Source organism: Hordeum vulgare, unplaced genomic scaffold (assembly GCF_904849725.1).
Source record: "Hordeum vulgare subsp. vulgare unplaced genomic scaffold, MorexV3_pseudomolecules_assembly, whole genome shotgun sequence".
NCBI classification, from domain to species: Eukaryota; Viridiplantae; Streptophyta; class Magnoliopsida; order Poales; family Poaceae; genus Hordeum; species Hordeum vulgare.
Genome location: NW_025422593.1, coordinates 71,820 through 87,920, shown reverse-complemented (window position 1 = coordinate 87,920; position 16,101 = coordinate 71,820). Strand labels below are relative to the sequence as shown.

Below are 16,101 nucleotides of genomic sequence, written 5' to 3'. Positions count from 1 at the left end.
AGAGTAAAAATAAGGATATTTTTTAGAAGGACTACATTATTATCTATAAATATAGAATTTAGATAAATATCCACACACATCTGGATATATTCTAGATCTTCTTTTTTGACTATATATTATATTTTTCTGTTTTAACAAATTCAATATAAAATAAAAAAAAAACCTAACTTTTTCTATTATCTATTAATGTGTATCTATCCGTACCGTAATATTTTTAAATATTATGGAATTAGAGAAATTTATTTACATGCTTTCTCATTCCATTCGCGAGGAGCTGGATGAGAAGAAACTCTCATGTCCAGTTTTGGAGTAGAGATGGAACTAAGAAAGAGAACCATCGACTATAACCCCAAAAGAACCAGATTTCGCAAACAACATAGAGGAAGAATGAAAGGAAAATCCTTCCGAGGCAATCGTATTTGTTTTGGTAGATATGCTCTTCAAGCACTTGAACCCGCTTGGATCACGGCGAGACAGATAGAAGCAGGACGAAGAGCAATAACACGATATGCACGTCGTGGTGGAAAAATATGGGTACGTATATTTCCCGACAAACCGGTTACACTAAGACCCACGGAAACACGTATGGGCTCGGGAAAGGGGTCCCCCGAATATTGGGTAGCCGTTGTTAAACCAGGTCGTATACTTTATGAAATGGGGGGAGTATCTGAAACTGTAGCTAGAGCAGCTATCTCCATAGCGGCCAGTAAAATGCCCATACGAAGTCAATTTATTCGATTAGAGATATAGAACCCTAAAAGGGGTATGGAAGAAAAAAAATGCCCGGTTTTTCTTTCTGGAAAGACAATATTCTTTCATCCTTTTGCATTGAAATAACAAATTGAAATCAAAATAATATGATTCAACCTCAGACCCTTTTAAATGTAGCAGACAATAGTGGAGCTCGAAAATTGATGTGTATTCGAGTCATAGGAGCTGCTGGTAATCAGCGATATGCTCGTATTGGTGATGTTATTGTTGCTGTAATCAAAGACGCATTGCCCCAAATGCCTCTAGAAAGATCCGAAGTAATTCGAGCTGTAATTGTACGTACATGTAAAGAATTCAAATGCGAAGACGGTATAATAATCCGCTATGATGACAATGCTGCGGTTATAATTGATCAAAAAGGCAACCCAAAAGGAACTCGAGTTTTTGGCGCGATTGCCGAGGAATTGAGAGAATTGAATTTTACCAAAATAGTTTCATTAGCTCCTGAAGTATTATAATACTAGTAGGCGAAATTTAGATCAAAGAATTAATATTAGTAGATTGTGTTTTACGTATATGTTTTAAAATCCAAAATGAAAAGAAAAAAAAAGAAAACATGTTGATTATAGAAAAATTAGGAGGAACCTAGAATTAGAGTCTTATGGGCAAGGACACTATTGCTGATTTACTAACTTCTATAAGAAACGCGGACATGAATAAAAAAGGAACAGTTCGAGTAGTATCTACAAATATTACCGAAAACATTGTTAAAATACTTCTACGAGAGGGTTTTCTTGAAAGTGTTCGGAAACATCAGGAACGTAACAGATATTTCTTGGTTTCAACTTTGCGACATCAAAAGAGAAAGACTCGAAAAGGAATATATAGAACAAGAACTTTTTTAAAGCGTATTAGCCGACCCGGCTTACGAATTTATACCAACTATCAAGGAATTCCTAAAGTTTTGGGTGGAATGGGAATTGCTATTCTTTCTACTTCTCGAGGGATAATGACAGATCGAGAAGCTCGACTAAACAGAATTGGGGGAGAAGTCTTATGTTATATATGGTAATCGCCCCGCCTATAGTGCTCGAATTCTACCTCGCCCTTCCTATTTTGAAAATAAAAATGGAAAAATAGGAGAAAAAAAATATGACAGAAAAAAAAAATAGGAGAGAAAAAAAAAACCCGAGAGAAGCAAAAGTTACTTTTGAAGGTTTAGTTACGGAAGCCCTACCCAATGGAATGTTCCGCGTTCGGCTAGAGAATGACACCATCATCCTAGGCTATATTTCAGGAAAGATCCGGTCTAGTTCTATACGAATACTGATGGGGGATAGGGTCAAAATTGAAGTAAGTCGTTATGATTCAAGCAAGGGACGTATAATTTATAGACTTCCCCATAAGGATTCGAAGCGTATCGAAGACTCGAAGGATAGCGAAGATTTGAAGGATAGCGAAGATTTGAAGAATACCAAAGATTCAAAGGATTAGGTTTTTCTTTTTTTTTTCTAGGGTAATAAATTCTAAGTTCTAAAATTCAAGCGAAGAGACTTATTTTTTTCCAAAATATTAGATTCATAGTTTAAAAAAGGATACGGAAATATGAAAATAAGAGCTTCCGTTCGTAAAATTTGTACAAAATGTCGACTGATTCGTAGGCGTGGACGAATTAGAGTGATTTGCTCTAATCCGAAGCATAAACAAAGACAGGGGTAATCTTTCGAAAAAGAACTTTACTGTCTAAAAAGTAAAAAAAAAGTACCCGCGGAAATGTTCCAATTCCAAATAAAATAATTTCAAATAATTAAAGTAAAGGGTGTATTTTACCCTGAAACGGATATCTTTGTATCTTTTTTTTATTTCTAACTCATATTTATGAGATAATAAAATATGGCAAAAGCTATACCAAAAATTGGTTCACGTAAGAAAGTGCGTATTGGTTTACGTAGGAATGCACGTTTTAGTTTACGGAAGAGTGCACGTAGAATAACAAAAGGGGTTATTCATGTTCAAGCTAGTTTCAACAATACCATTATAACTGTTACAGACCCACAAGGTCGGGTGGTTTTCTGGTCCTCGGCCGGTACTTGTGGATTCAAAAGCTCAAGAAAAGCATCACCCTATGCTGGTCAAAGAACAGCAGTAGATGCTATTCGTACAGTAGGTTTGCAACGAGCAGAAGTTATGGTAAAGGGCGCTGGTAGTGGAAGAGATGCCGCATTACGAGCCATTGCTAAAAGTGGTGTGCGATTAAGTTGTATACGCGATGTAACACCTATGCCGCATAATGGATGTCGACCACCTAAAAAAAGACGTCTGTAAAAGAATTAACCCGCTTTCAACTTTCAAGAGAAATAAACGATTCAATGATAAAATAATAATACTAGTCTATTATGGTTCGAGAGGAGGTAGCAGGATCCACTCAAACACTACAGTGGAAGTGTGTTGAATCAAGAGTAGATAGTAAGCGTCTTTATTATGGTCGTTTCATTCTGTCCCCGCTTAGAAAAGGTCAAGCGGACACCGTTGGTATTGCCTTGCGAAGAGCTTTACTTGGCGAAATAGAAGGAACATGTATCACACGTGCAAAATTTGGGAGCGTGCCACACGAATATTCTACAATAGCAGGTATTGAAGAATCCGTACAAGAAATTTTACTAAATTTGAAAGAAATTGTATTGAGAAGTAATCTCTATGGAGTTAGAGACGCATCAATTTGCGTCAAAGGTCTAGATACATAACTGCTCAAGATATCATCTTACCGCCTTCCGTAGAAACCGTTGATACGGCACAACCTATAGCTAACTTGACAGAGCCCATTGATTTCTGTATTGATTACAGATCAAGAGAGATCGTGGATATCAGACAGAACTCAGAAAGAACTATCAAGATGGAAGTTATCCTATAGATGCTGTATCCATGCCTGTTCGAAATGTGAATTATAGTATTTTTTCTTGTGGGAATGGAAATGAAAAACACGAGATACTTTTTCTAGAAATATGGACTAATGGAAGTTTAACCCCTAAGGAAGCGCTTTATGAGGCTTCTCGTAATTTGATTGATTTATTTCTTCCTTTTCTACACGCCGAGGAAGAGGGCACTAGTTTCGAAGAAAATAAAAACAGGTTTACTCCACCCCTTTTTACTTTTCAAAAAAGATTAACTAATCTAAAGAAAAACAAAAAAGGAATTCCATTGAATTGTATTTTTATTGATCAATTAGAATTAACTTCTAGAACATATAATTGTCTAAAAAGGGCCAATATACATACACTATTGGACCTTTTGAGTAAGACTGAAGAAGATCTTATGAGAATTGACAGTTTTCGTATGGAAGATAGAAAACATATATGGGACACTCTAGAGAAGCATCTCCCAATTGATTTACTTAAGAATAAACTCTCGTTTTAAATCCATTGCAATTTTTTTTCTTCTTCTTTTTCGAGTTAGAATAGAATAAAAAGAAAAAGAAAACAATTTTGCATCTTTGGTACAATCTATATTTTCGCGAAATGGATCATAATAAATAATAAAATGGATTTTAGGTATCTAGGGAAGATTCTACTTGGAAGTAACTATTTCCTAGATACCTATGGTACTTCATGGTTGAATGAATCAAAAAAAATCTAAAAAAGACCTAAAGTTAACGATTTATCAATGGGTAGTGTTGCTCCAATACCTAACCAAAGAGCTACTACAGTACCGATTAAAAAAACGGTCGTAGCTACTGGGCGGCGAAATGGATTTTGGAATTTATTGACATTCTCTAGAAAAGGTACTGTCAATAAGCCTGTTGGCACAGAAACCATTAAGAGAACGCCCAATAACTTATTGGGTACCGTACGGAGTATTTGAAACACGGGAAAGAAGTACCACTCGGGTAATATTTCCAAAGGAGTTGCAAACGGGTCTGCCGGTTCACCAATCATTGATGGCTCGAGAACCGCTAAACCTACATTACATGCAATAGTACCTAGAATTACTACTGGAAAAATATATAAAAGATCGTTGGGCCATGCGGGTTCCCCGTAATAATTATGTCCCATCCCTTTAGCTAATTTAGCTCTTAATACAGGATCATTTAAGTCTGGTTTCTTTGTTATTGGGATAGGTGAACTCTTTAGGATCCATCCCCAAAGGAACCGGACATGAGAATTTATCATCATCCGGCTCGAGCAAGAGTGAAAGAAATAAGACCGCGGAAGATCCTTAATAGAATTAAGGTATATAATGACTCAATGACTCTAGACAAAAAAAGCTTTATCAGATTCTCTTTTCCAAAGTTGCACCTACCACTACTCATTGAAAATAATCCTATTCTTATGGGTAAATGCTCAATATCCAAGTGGGCTTACAAATTTGATCATGATCAATTGCTTTGTGGATTGTCTCATGTCTCTTGATTAGTTGGTATTTATCCCCTCAATATCGCAAGTTTCTTACCTCCAAACAAAATATTTACTTGTTACTAATAAAAAATCAAAAAGTTTAGCCTACATTCTTCCTTAGATCCCTTCTTTTACTCCGATAGTATTGCGGATCACAATCGATGCAAAGAAAATGAATGCATTTCCATACTATAATAAAAAGGTAAGTGTAATAAATAGAGAATTGGATCATGTCACATGACTGATTCCATTTCCACTCTATGGGATCTTACGGAGCCTGTTCATGGATGACATGGTTGCGGTATGATCATAGAAGATATTCTCCTCAAGTGAACCAGCCTATCCTTCCTAGGTAGGGGACTTACATGTTGATTGGATGCGGAGACACCTTTGGTTGTGAATTCTAATGTGGCAGATCCAATTCTTTATCTGCATGGCCAAATCAATAATTCAAGTCACACACTCCCATAATCCGCCTTTTTTCTTTCGTAAAATTAACTTCAACTATTTGTATCGTATAAAAATACTTCGGAGTTGAAGAGAAGTATCCAAATGACATGTGTTATTTTACAATAACCCATGCTTGTAGCAATGAAATACCACAACCTACCCGATATGATATATGAGAATTAGAATTCTCTATGATATGCCTTCCCTATAAAGGACCCGAAATACCTTGCTTACGTATCATTGGAAAGTGCATTAACATAAATACGGCAGTAAGCAGAGGCAGTACAAAGGTATGTAAACTATAAAAACGAGTCAAAGTGGATTGGCCCACACTAGCACTTCCGCGTAATAACTCCACTAAAGGCGATCCTATTACCGGAATGGCGTCAGGTACACCTGTCACAATTTTGACTGCCCAATAGCCAATTTGATCCCAAGGCAAAGAATAACCAGTTACACCAAATGATGCAGTCAAAACAGCCAAAACCACACCTGTCACCCAAGTTAATTCACGGGGTTTTTTAAATCCCCCTGTGAGATACACACGAAATACATGCAGGATCATCATTAAAACCATCATACTTGCTGACCATCGATGAACTGATCGGATTAACCAACCAAAGTTGGCCTCGGTCATTATGTATTGAACCGAGGAAAAAGCCTCTGTAACGGTTGGTCGGTAGTAAAAAGTCATAGCAAAACCGGTAGCGACTTGTACTAGAAAACAAGTAAGTGTAATTCCCCCTAAACAATAAAATATGTTGACATGGGGAGGAACATATTTACTAGTTATATCATCCGCAATTGCCTGAATCTCAAGACGTTCCTCAAACCAATCATATACTTTATTGAGATAGGTAACTAACCCCGCCCCCCTCTAAGAGCCGTATATGAAAATTTCATCTCGTACGGCTCAAGCAGAAACACACAAATTTTCAACGAATATTAGAAAAAAGGTTCAAAACTTCATCAGCCACTGAATCGGGTCGATTTGCCTTGAAGATAGCAAATAAAAAAAAATCCGGAATATCTTCTTTGTGATGATAATGCCAAAAAATCTCAAGTTGGCGCGTCTTTCTTTCTTCCTTTCCCTTATGTTGGTCATTAGAGGCTTCTTGACTTTTCTCTTCCCTATTTTGGATTTTTTTTTATGCGTAATATAGAAATTATCTTGTTGTGATCCTATGAATCAGTTCAATTAAAACCTTAGATTCATACTAGAGCCACGATGATTTAGTCTCAAGCTAAACAAAAGGCAAGGGTTCTTCGAATAAGAACCGCTTGATAATCATTTATTGAAATTGAATCAGTGTAATGACTCGACAAAATCGATAGAAAAAAAGTTGTCTTTTGGGCAAACAAAATTGTAAGGAAGAAAATTTCTTTTTTATTTTTTATTTAAGAACTACTTGAATTTTTCAGTCTGGTTGCGAGGTCTTAATAGTGAGTATGAATCATAGTTCCATTTTTTTTGATCCACTCTATCTATTTCGTGTTCCAGATACTAGAATAAATAATATCTGACGAATTAGAATCATCTTGATAGAGATAACAGGCCCTTTCTATGTATTATCAATAGGATCAATTCTAACAAGTCACACACTCATATTCCAGAGATACCGAAACAAAAAAATTCCGCGGTCGAACTACCATAATATCTAGAAATGTAGAGCTTAAACTAGAAAGGCTTTTTTGGATGGAAAAACTCTGACTTCCTAGTTTTAGTTAGTAGAAACCTAATTGGTTAAAATTCCATCCAGTAAAATGGAAGAATTATAAATTTCTAAAATGATAGATAGGAATATAGCGAATAAAGCCATTGCGACCCCCATAAAAGGAGTAGTCCCCCAACCCGGGGCGACTTTCCCATATTCCGAATTCAAGGGTTTCAGTAAACTACCTGCACCAGTTCGTTTTGGCCTAGGTTTAGAACTATCTTCAACGGTTTGTGTAGCCATAAATTATATTTAATCATTGGTGTTGACTTTGTATACTATTCCGTTGTAGTTGTAAATACACGATCTTTTCGTAGATCCATTGTAATCTTGAAATTCTATAAAAATGGAAACAGCAACTTTAGTCGCCATCTCCATATCTGGTTTACTTGTAAGCTTTACTGGGTATGCCTTATATACCGCGTTTGGGCAACCCTCTCAACAATTAAGAGATCCATTCGAAGAACACGGAGACTAATTTAAGTAAGAAGTCCCCCTATCTGGGAGACTTCTTACTTAAATGAAATTATTTTATTCTTTTAGTTGGAGTTGGTGGAACCTTAGGTGGTTCTCGGAAGAAGATAGCGAAAAAAATTATCCCTAAAGTCGAAACTAAAAGGAACGTATAAACCAATGCTTCCATAGATTCGATCGTGGTTTATTTACAATTATAACTTCCACACCTATTCATTTGTCATTTGGGAGAATTTCCCATATAAAGAAAGAAAAAAGAGTCAAAGAAAGGATGGGAGATGTCAAATCAAAAAAGAGAGGTGAAAGATACCATAACAATGTGTATCAGACTGCCTGTTTCTTTGTAGTTGGATCTCCCACTTTTTGGAATGTTCCAAATTCCACTTGAGCATCCAAATCTGGATCAATACCAGCAAAAACATCTCGGAACAATGTTCTAGCGCCATGCCAAATGTGTCCGAAAAAGAAGAGCAAAGCAAAGGTAGCATGACCAAAAGTGAACCAACCCCTTGGACTGCTGCGAAAAACACCATCGGATTTCAAAGTAGCCCGGTCTAATTCAAAAATTTCCCCTAATTGAGAACGCCTCGCATATTTTTTTACAGTAGCAGGATCAGAATAATTTACTCCATTAAGTTCGCCACCATAGAACTCCACCGTTACGCCTACTTGTTCAACACTATATTTGGATTCTGCTCTTCTAAAAGGAACGTCCGCTCTAACAATTCCCTCCTCATCTACCAAAACAACCGGAAATGTTTCAAAAAAAGTAGGCATACGGCGTACAAAAAGCTCACGTCCTTCTTTATCTCTAAAGACGGGATGTCCTAACCATCCAACAGCTATTCCATCCCCATTGTCCATTGAGCCCGCTCTGAATAATCCCCCTTTTGCCGGATTATTACCAATATAATCATAAAAGGCTAATTTTTCGGGAATTTTAGACCAAGCTTCTGATAAACTAAGATTTTCGGCTAAACCATTGCTAACTCTTCGATATATTTCTTGCTGAAAGTATCCCTGATCCCACTGATAACGAGTAGGCCCAAATAATTCGATTGGGGTCGTTGCTGACCCATACCACATAGTTCCAGCAACTACGAAAGCTGCAAAAAAACAGCAGCGATACTACTGGAAAGTACAGTTTCAATATTGCCCATACGTAATCCTTTATATAGACGTTGAGGCGGACGGACACTAAGATGGAATAAGCCCGCTAATATACCCAATGTACCCGCAGCAATATGATGAGAAGCTATTCCCCCCGGAACAAAAGGATCAAAACCTTCTGCACCCCACGCTGGATTTACAGCTTGTACTTTTCCAGTTAGTCCATAAGGATCGGATACCCATATCCCAGGACCATACAAACCCGTTACATGAAATGCCCCAAAGCCAAGCAAGCCACCCCTGCAAGAAATAAATGAATTCCAAAGATCTTGGGCAAATCCAAAGAGGGTTTTCCCGTCCGCTCATCAGAGAATATTTCTAGGTCCCAATATACCCAATGCCAGATCGCTGCCAAGAAACACAAGCCAGAAAACACAATATGCGTAGCTGCCACACCTTCATAACTCCAAATACCCGGATTTGTTACAGTTCCTCCTGAAATACTCCAACCACCCCACGAATCCGTTATTCCTAAACGAGTCATGAAGGGAATTACGAACATACCTTGTCTCCACATTGGATCCAGAACAGGATCAGAGGGATCAAAAACTGCTAATTCGTATAAAGCCATTGAGCCAGCCCAACCAGAAACTAGAGCTGTGTGCATTATATGCACCGCAAGCAATCGACCCGGATCATTCAATACGACAGTATGAACACGATACCAAGGCAAACCCATGGAAATACCCCTTTAGCAAAGAAAAATAGACACGATGTCGCTTTATTTTATCGCATTGAAAAAGATTATCCATTGTACCTAACCCTTCTAGGGGATTCTGTGTCAGAAAGCGCGAATATTTATTTCATTCCATTAAAAATAAGAAGCCAATTCTGTTCATAAGAAGAAAGAGAAGCAGATCTATTCTATACTCGATAAGTGCCAATATGCAATGGGTAACTTGGCCAATTTGGAAAAAACGAAGAATAGATCGCTACCCCTCTTTGTTTAGCATTCGAATCACCCATTCCTTTTTCTTTATTCAATCTGTCTTACCTTTCTTATATGTATAACCTTTCCATCTATGTATTAATAGAATCTATAGTATTCATATAGAATAGAATAAGAATAAAATAGAATAGAATAAGAATAAAAATTAAGACAATAAACTGCAGATTCTTTCTTTCTGTTCCATTCTTACGTTTCCATATTAAAGTGTTTCTTACTTAAATTTAATAATATTAATCTAATATGCCCATTGGTGTTCCAAAAGTACCTTACCGGATTCCTGGAGATGAAGAAGCGACTTGGGTTGACTTATACAATGTTATGTATCGAGAAAGGACACTTTTTTTAGGTCAAGAGATTCGTTGCGAGATCACGAATCATATTACAGGTCTCATGGTATATCTGAGTATAGAAGATGGAATTAGTGATATTTTTTTGTTTATAAACTCCCCAGGCGGTTGGCTAATCTCAGGAATGGCTATTTTTGATACGATGCAAACGGTGACACCAGATATATATACAATATGCCTCGGAATAGCCGCGTCCATGGCGTCCTTCATTCTGCTTGGAGGAGAACCCGCCAAGCGTATAGCATTCCCTCACGCGAGGATTATGCTTCACCAACCTGCTAGTGCTTAATATCGGGCAAGGACACCAGAATTTTTACTAGAAGTAGAAGAGTTACACAAAGTTCGCGAAATGATCACAAGGGTTTATGCACTAAGAACAGGCAAGCCTTTTGGGTTGTATCCGAAGACATGGAAAGGGATGTTTTTATGTCAGCAGACGAAGCCAAAGCTTATGGACTTGTCGATATTGTAGGGGATGAAATGATTGACAAGCACTGCGATACTGATCCAGTGTGGTTTCCGGAAATGTTTAAGGATTGGTAGTGTCCGGATTTCTTGTAAAGTTATTTCACAGCTAAATTCGTGTTTTCCTCGATTTAATAGAAAATAGAAAGACTTCATGATGAGCAATCATCAGGTTAAGATGGATCTAAACCAATCCATTTTTTTCTATATACATACAACATGCCAACGGTTAAACAACTTATTAGAAACGCAAGACAGCCAATACGAAATGCTAGAAAAACGGCTGCGCTTAAAGGATGCCCTCAGCGTCGAGGAACATGTGCTAGGGTGTATGTGCGACTCGTTCAGATCATGACTTCAAACAAATATAAAAAAAATTTGAAGTATCCCTGATTAGTACCAATGAATAGGATATAGCTTCTCTATCCTAGATTTCTATGGTATATGGAATTTCTGGTTTCCTTTGGTGCAAATCGAATTATCTAAATTTGGAAATAAGAAGCAATTCTCCCATTGGTAGCAAATGGTTATCCATTAAGCGGAGGAAATAGTAATAAAAAGAAAAAGGCTTATGCTCTTTTATCTTATAAAGAACGGACTAACAGGGTCAGCTACTTAGCCAACTTTCATAATTAAATACCGTCACTGTATGGATAACTCTTATTGTGAAAAGAGCTATTTACTCTATAATGGATAGGTAGAGCCAAAGAATGTGAACTATACAAGTTCGTAATACTTTTTGATGAAAGAAAGGGCTCCGGTGTATAGAGAGGGCCTCACCGTTTAAAAGGGAACCATAGAAACGATGGAACCCACTATTTTTTTTAGTATTATTTAGAATGAATTTGTTATTTCGTATAGAAATAACTGAACGGAGTGGAATAAAAAATCGTGGTTGGGAAGGTTACTATAGCAAAAGCCATTGGAATTAATATTTTATATATCGGAATAATTAGTTTTGTTATTAATGAGAAAAAGGGTGGCTAAAAGAAGAGAAATCATTAGTTATTCATTAAGGTTAATTTGATTCAATGACCAGAGTTCCGCGAGGATATATAGCCCGGAGACGACGAACAAAAATGCGTTCATTTGCCTCAAACTTTAGAGGGGCTCATTTAAGACTTAATCGAATGATTACCCAACAAGTAAAAAGAGCTTTTGTTTCCTCTCATCGAGATAGAGGTAGGCAAAAGAGGGATTTTCGTCGTTTGTGGATCACTCGGATAAACGCAGCAACGCGGGTATATAAAGTATTCGATAGTTATAGTAAATTAATACACAACCTGTACAAGAAGAAATTGATTCTTAATCGTAAAATGCTTGCACAAGTAGCTGTATCAAATCCAAATAATCTTTACACGATTTCCAATAAAATAAAGATCATCAATTAAAGGTATAAATAAAGTAATATACTGGAATAATAAAAGATGAATTCCCGGAGAGGGAACTCCGGGAAGATACAATAAATTAAGATTAAGTGGTAGGAATCGACGAGCTGGATTACTTTCTTTATAATATATAGGTCTGGCCCTTGCGAATTCGAATAAAACATCAACAATCGGAACTTAAGTTCCGGTTGTTGTTTCTTAAATTTTGGTTGTAGTTTCTTAAGTTTCGATTGGAATTGTACTTTTGCGTTAATTGAGGAATATGTCTATTTTTTCTGGGTCTAGAACCTGTAATTATTGAAATTGACTGGGCTTGAAATTGTTTTTCGTTCTCATAGTTACGAAACGGTAAAAAAGATAAAATACGAGCCTGTTTTATAGCAAGAGTAATTAATCGTTGTTGTTTCAAGGTTAATCTATTTATTCGTCTCGATAATATTTTTCCTTGTTCACTAATAAATCTATTAATTAAACTCATGTTTCTATAATCAATTCGATCTCCCGGGCCAATCCGGGGACGCCTACGAAAAGGTTGTTTAGATTTACGAAAAGGTTGTTTGAATTTACGAAAAGTTTGCTTGGATTTACGAAAGGTTGCTTGGATTTATTAAAAGTTTGCTTGGATTTACTAAAGGGTTGCTTAGATTTAAGAAAAGGTTGTTTAGATGTATACATGATTTATTCCTTATTTAATTTAAAATTGGAAAATGCACTTCTTTATTTTATTAATTTAGGATCCAGAAGAAGTAGTTTTTCTTTGATCCATATCTTATTTGATTCATATTTATAGTATATGAATACCCTCTATACATATGAAATAATATCGACCGGAAATCAGATGAGTTGATTTGTATTTTGTATTCTATACTATGTTTTATTTATATATAAAATATGAAGTTCTTACTCTTTCTGTTGTTTGGAAAGATCGAATACACGATGTTCCTATTTCTTTATTTCGTGATGAGTCGTATGCTTGCGACAATAACGACAAAATTTTTTGAATTCTAATTGTCCGGGTGTATTGTGGCGATTCTTTTGAGTACTATATCTAGAAATCCCCGTCGATTCCTCATTGGCACCTTTTCGAACACAACTGATGCATTCCAAAATAACTCTGATTCTAACATCTTTTCCCTTGGCCATGAACCTCCTTTTCCTTTTGGATTGACTTAATTTAATTCTTCTACTTATTCTTTTATTCTTCTATTTTGAATCCGAAGAAGAAGAATAAAATTCATTAGAATAATTTTTTTTTATTCTTAAATTAAGTAATAAAAAATAGAGAAATAATTAAAGAATACAATCCTTGTCGAATTAGCAAAGATTTTGGTTCGAAATCCTTTCATTTAATTAGTCAGCCCCGCCTTTTTCTATGCTCTGATTTCTGAGGCCTGATTTAGCTTGGGTACCCCTTTAAATTGAATTTCTATTTTTAAAAATAGGGTTTACCAAATTTTTAATGACTCTGAGGTTCAACCCAATCCATCTTTTCTTTCTTTTTCCTTCCGATACTAAAAAAAAGATTGAAAAGGATAAGATAAAATTTTGTCATATCACGAAGAAATCTATCCCTCCCATAGCAATAACTAGAATTAAAAAAAAGGGAATGACAAAGCATCCGGGAATAAACGATTAATTTCTATCAATAAACCTGCTAAAGCACCAAACCATAGAGTACTTAGCACGGGTGCTACAGAGAGATATGTTTTTATATCCCGCATTGAAAATCCTCCTTCCTTGTTGGAATACATATATGATCATAAACTTATGCTATATATAAACTGAACCATAATCGACGAATTTTCCGAAATTGTCCTATCCCTAAAAAATAAAAAGATGACCCCTTCTTCCTATATATTATCAAGGAAAAGTAATCTTTCTTTTATAGGCGAAATTCTATTGGATTTTAGCTGTATATAATTCCTTAATTATATGAGACCAAAAAGAAGAAATGACACGAGGGTTCTATATATAGATAGAGAAAGAATAAGAAAATTATGATGTGGAAAAGAAGACAGGAATTGTGTACAATGGCATTGCACAACAATTTAATTTGGAAAAGGGATGTAGCGCAGCTTGGTAGCGCGTTTGTTTTGGGTACAAAATGTCACAGGTTCAAATCCTGTCATCCCTACCTATTACTTCTTTCTTCTTTATAGGCAGTAGCAACGAGATCAATTAAAGTAAAGTGGGTATAACTGGAATTTGTGGAGACTATACGTACGTGAGATACATTAGGAATAGAAAAAGATTTTCTTTTTGAATGAATGAAAGCGCTCTTAGTTCAGTTCGGTAGAACGCGGGTCTCCAAAACCCGATGTCGTAGGTTCAAATCCTACAGAGCGTGATTCCATCTATCTTATGTCGAAGCAGAGTAAAATAATTTAACAAAATTGAATTGTAACTCCAATTTGACCTCCTCCAGACCAGAGAGGAGGTCAATAAAAAAAAAAAAATGACTCAATCAAAGATCCAACTGATCCCCACGCCTGTATTGCAAATACGCAGTCACGAATAATCCCGCTAAAGTAATAGGAATTAGGCCTAAGACGATTCCAAATAGAAAAACTTCAATCATTTCGATTTGTTCGGGGGGATAAAAAAAGAGGTACGATCTATCCCTAAATAGTACTCTAAATTATCCACGAATCTCAATGACCAAGAAAAGAATTCCTAATTAGTCTGGAAAAGAGTCGTAGAATATCAGGAATCCCAAAGAAAGATTTTGCTTTTCTGAATTATTATTATTCAGTCAATTCAAATAAGACGTATCTTGTTCAAGCCAATAAATAGAGCTGGGGTTATAGTTAAAGCAGCCAGTAGAAAACCGAAATAACTAGTTAAAGTAAGCATGAAAGAGTTAAATTCCATTTATTTTTTTTTACTACACTACATATGTTGGTAAAGCATTTACCTAAGTTATGGAAAATTCATAATTCATCAGTTATTTTAGATAATACTAAAAAACAAGATAGAGTGAGATACAGAAGTGTAAAAGAAAGTGGATTCATCAGATGATACATGAGTCCCTAATTTCGAATCAAGAGATTTGTTATGGAATTTTTCAATTGAGTAAAGTAATAATATTAAGAACTAGATCATATAACCCCATTGAATGAAAAAATGAAATTGGATTTTCAGGGAAATTTCGGAATAAGAGATAAATAAACAATTGAATTTGAAAAAAAAACTTCTTTCTATTTTGGATAATTTCTTTTTCAATAGGACCCTCTTTTTGGACTGAACGATCGAATATTCCCCTATTCCTTCTTATTTTAATTTTAACTGATTGTATTCTATATGGAATAAGAGGAGAAGAAAAGCATTCCACGACCTCCCGAGGGTCTGTTAAAAAAAAAAGAAAGCTCTTCCTTGAATTTACTTTATTTTATTCCTTTTTCGAACTCCAACCAAAGTAGATTCGAAGACGAGTCACTTCAATTATCCTTTTAAGTTCTATTCTATCTTCTGTCTTTCCCTATTTCATCTCGTAAAGTTCCACGCTCGCAGTTTGGTCAAGAAAGTTAGACCTAATCCAACAAACAAGACAAGGATTAATTACGAATTATGAAAGGATAAATTTCACATATATATACTTGTCCTTGTATTGTGTCAGTATGAGAATATCCTTCCTAAATTATTTATCCAAACCTATTGATCATTAACTTAGATTTTCCCAAGATTTTGGCTGCTATTCCGAATTACTCTATTATTCCGAAGCCAAGGAAAATAAATAGAACCTACAAAAAAGGGGTTTTCTATTGACGCCTTGAATAACATATAGCTTACCTATAGACAAAAAAAAGTAATTATGTTTCGGAACCAGGCAAAACCAGATTGCTGTGCCATAGGAAGGATAGCTATACTAATTCGGTATACTCAAAATACACCTTTGGTACAAAATTGACAATCTCACAAGGATGAAATATCAGTAATTTTCTATTTACTGGTTGATCCCATCTTTTACGGAATCAATTCCTTTTTTGAATGTACAAAAATTTTGGGAGTTCAGCATGTCTGGAAGCACGGGAGAACGTTCTT

General features: G+C 35.8%; 2 non-coding genes and 1 pseudogene across 2 annotated transcripts; 2 read left to right on the top strand and 1 right to left on the bottom strand.

Annotated features, from left to right (window-relative positions):
• Positions 1-6,638: 6,638 nt before the first annotated feature.
• Positions 6,639-15,447, bottom strand: LOC123420878 (annotated as a pseudogene).
• On the top strand, positions 14,121-14,194 carry TRNAP-UGG. The gene has a single exon. It is a non-coding gene; the product is annotated as a tRNA-Pro (tRNA).
• On the top strand, positions 14,334-14,407 carry TRNAW-CCA. The gene has a single exon. It is a non-coding gene; the product is annotated as a tRNA-Trp (tRNA).
• Positions 15,448-16,101: the final 654 nt, after the last annotated feature.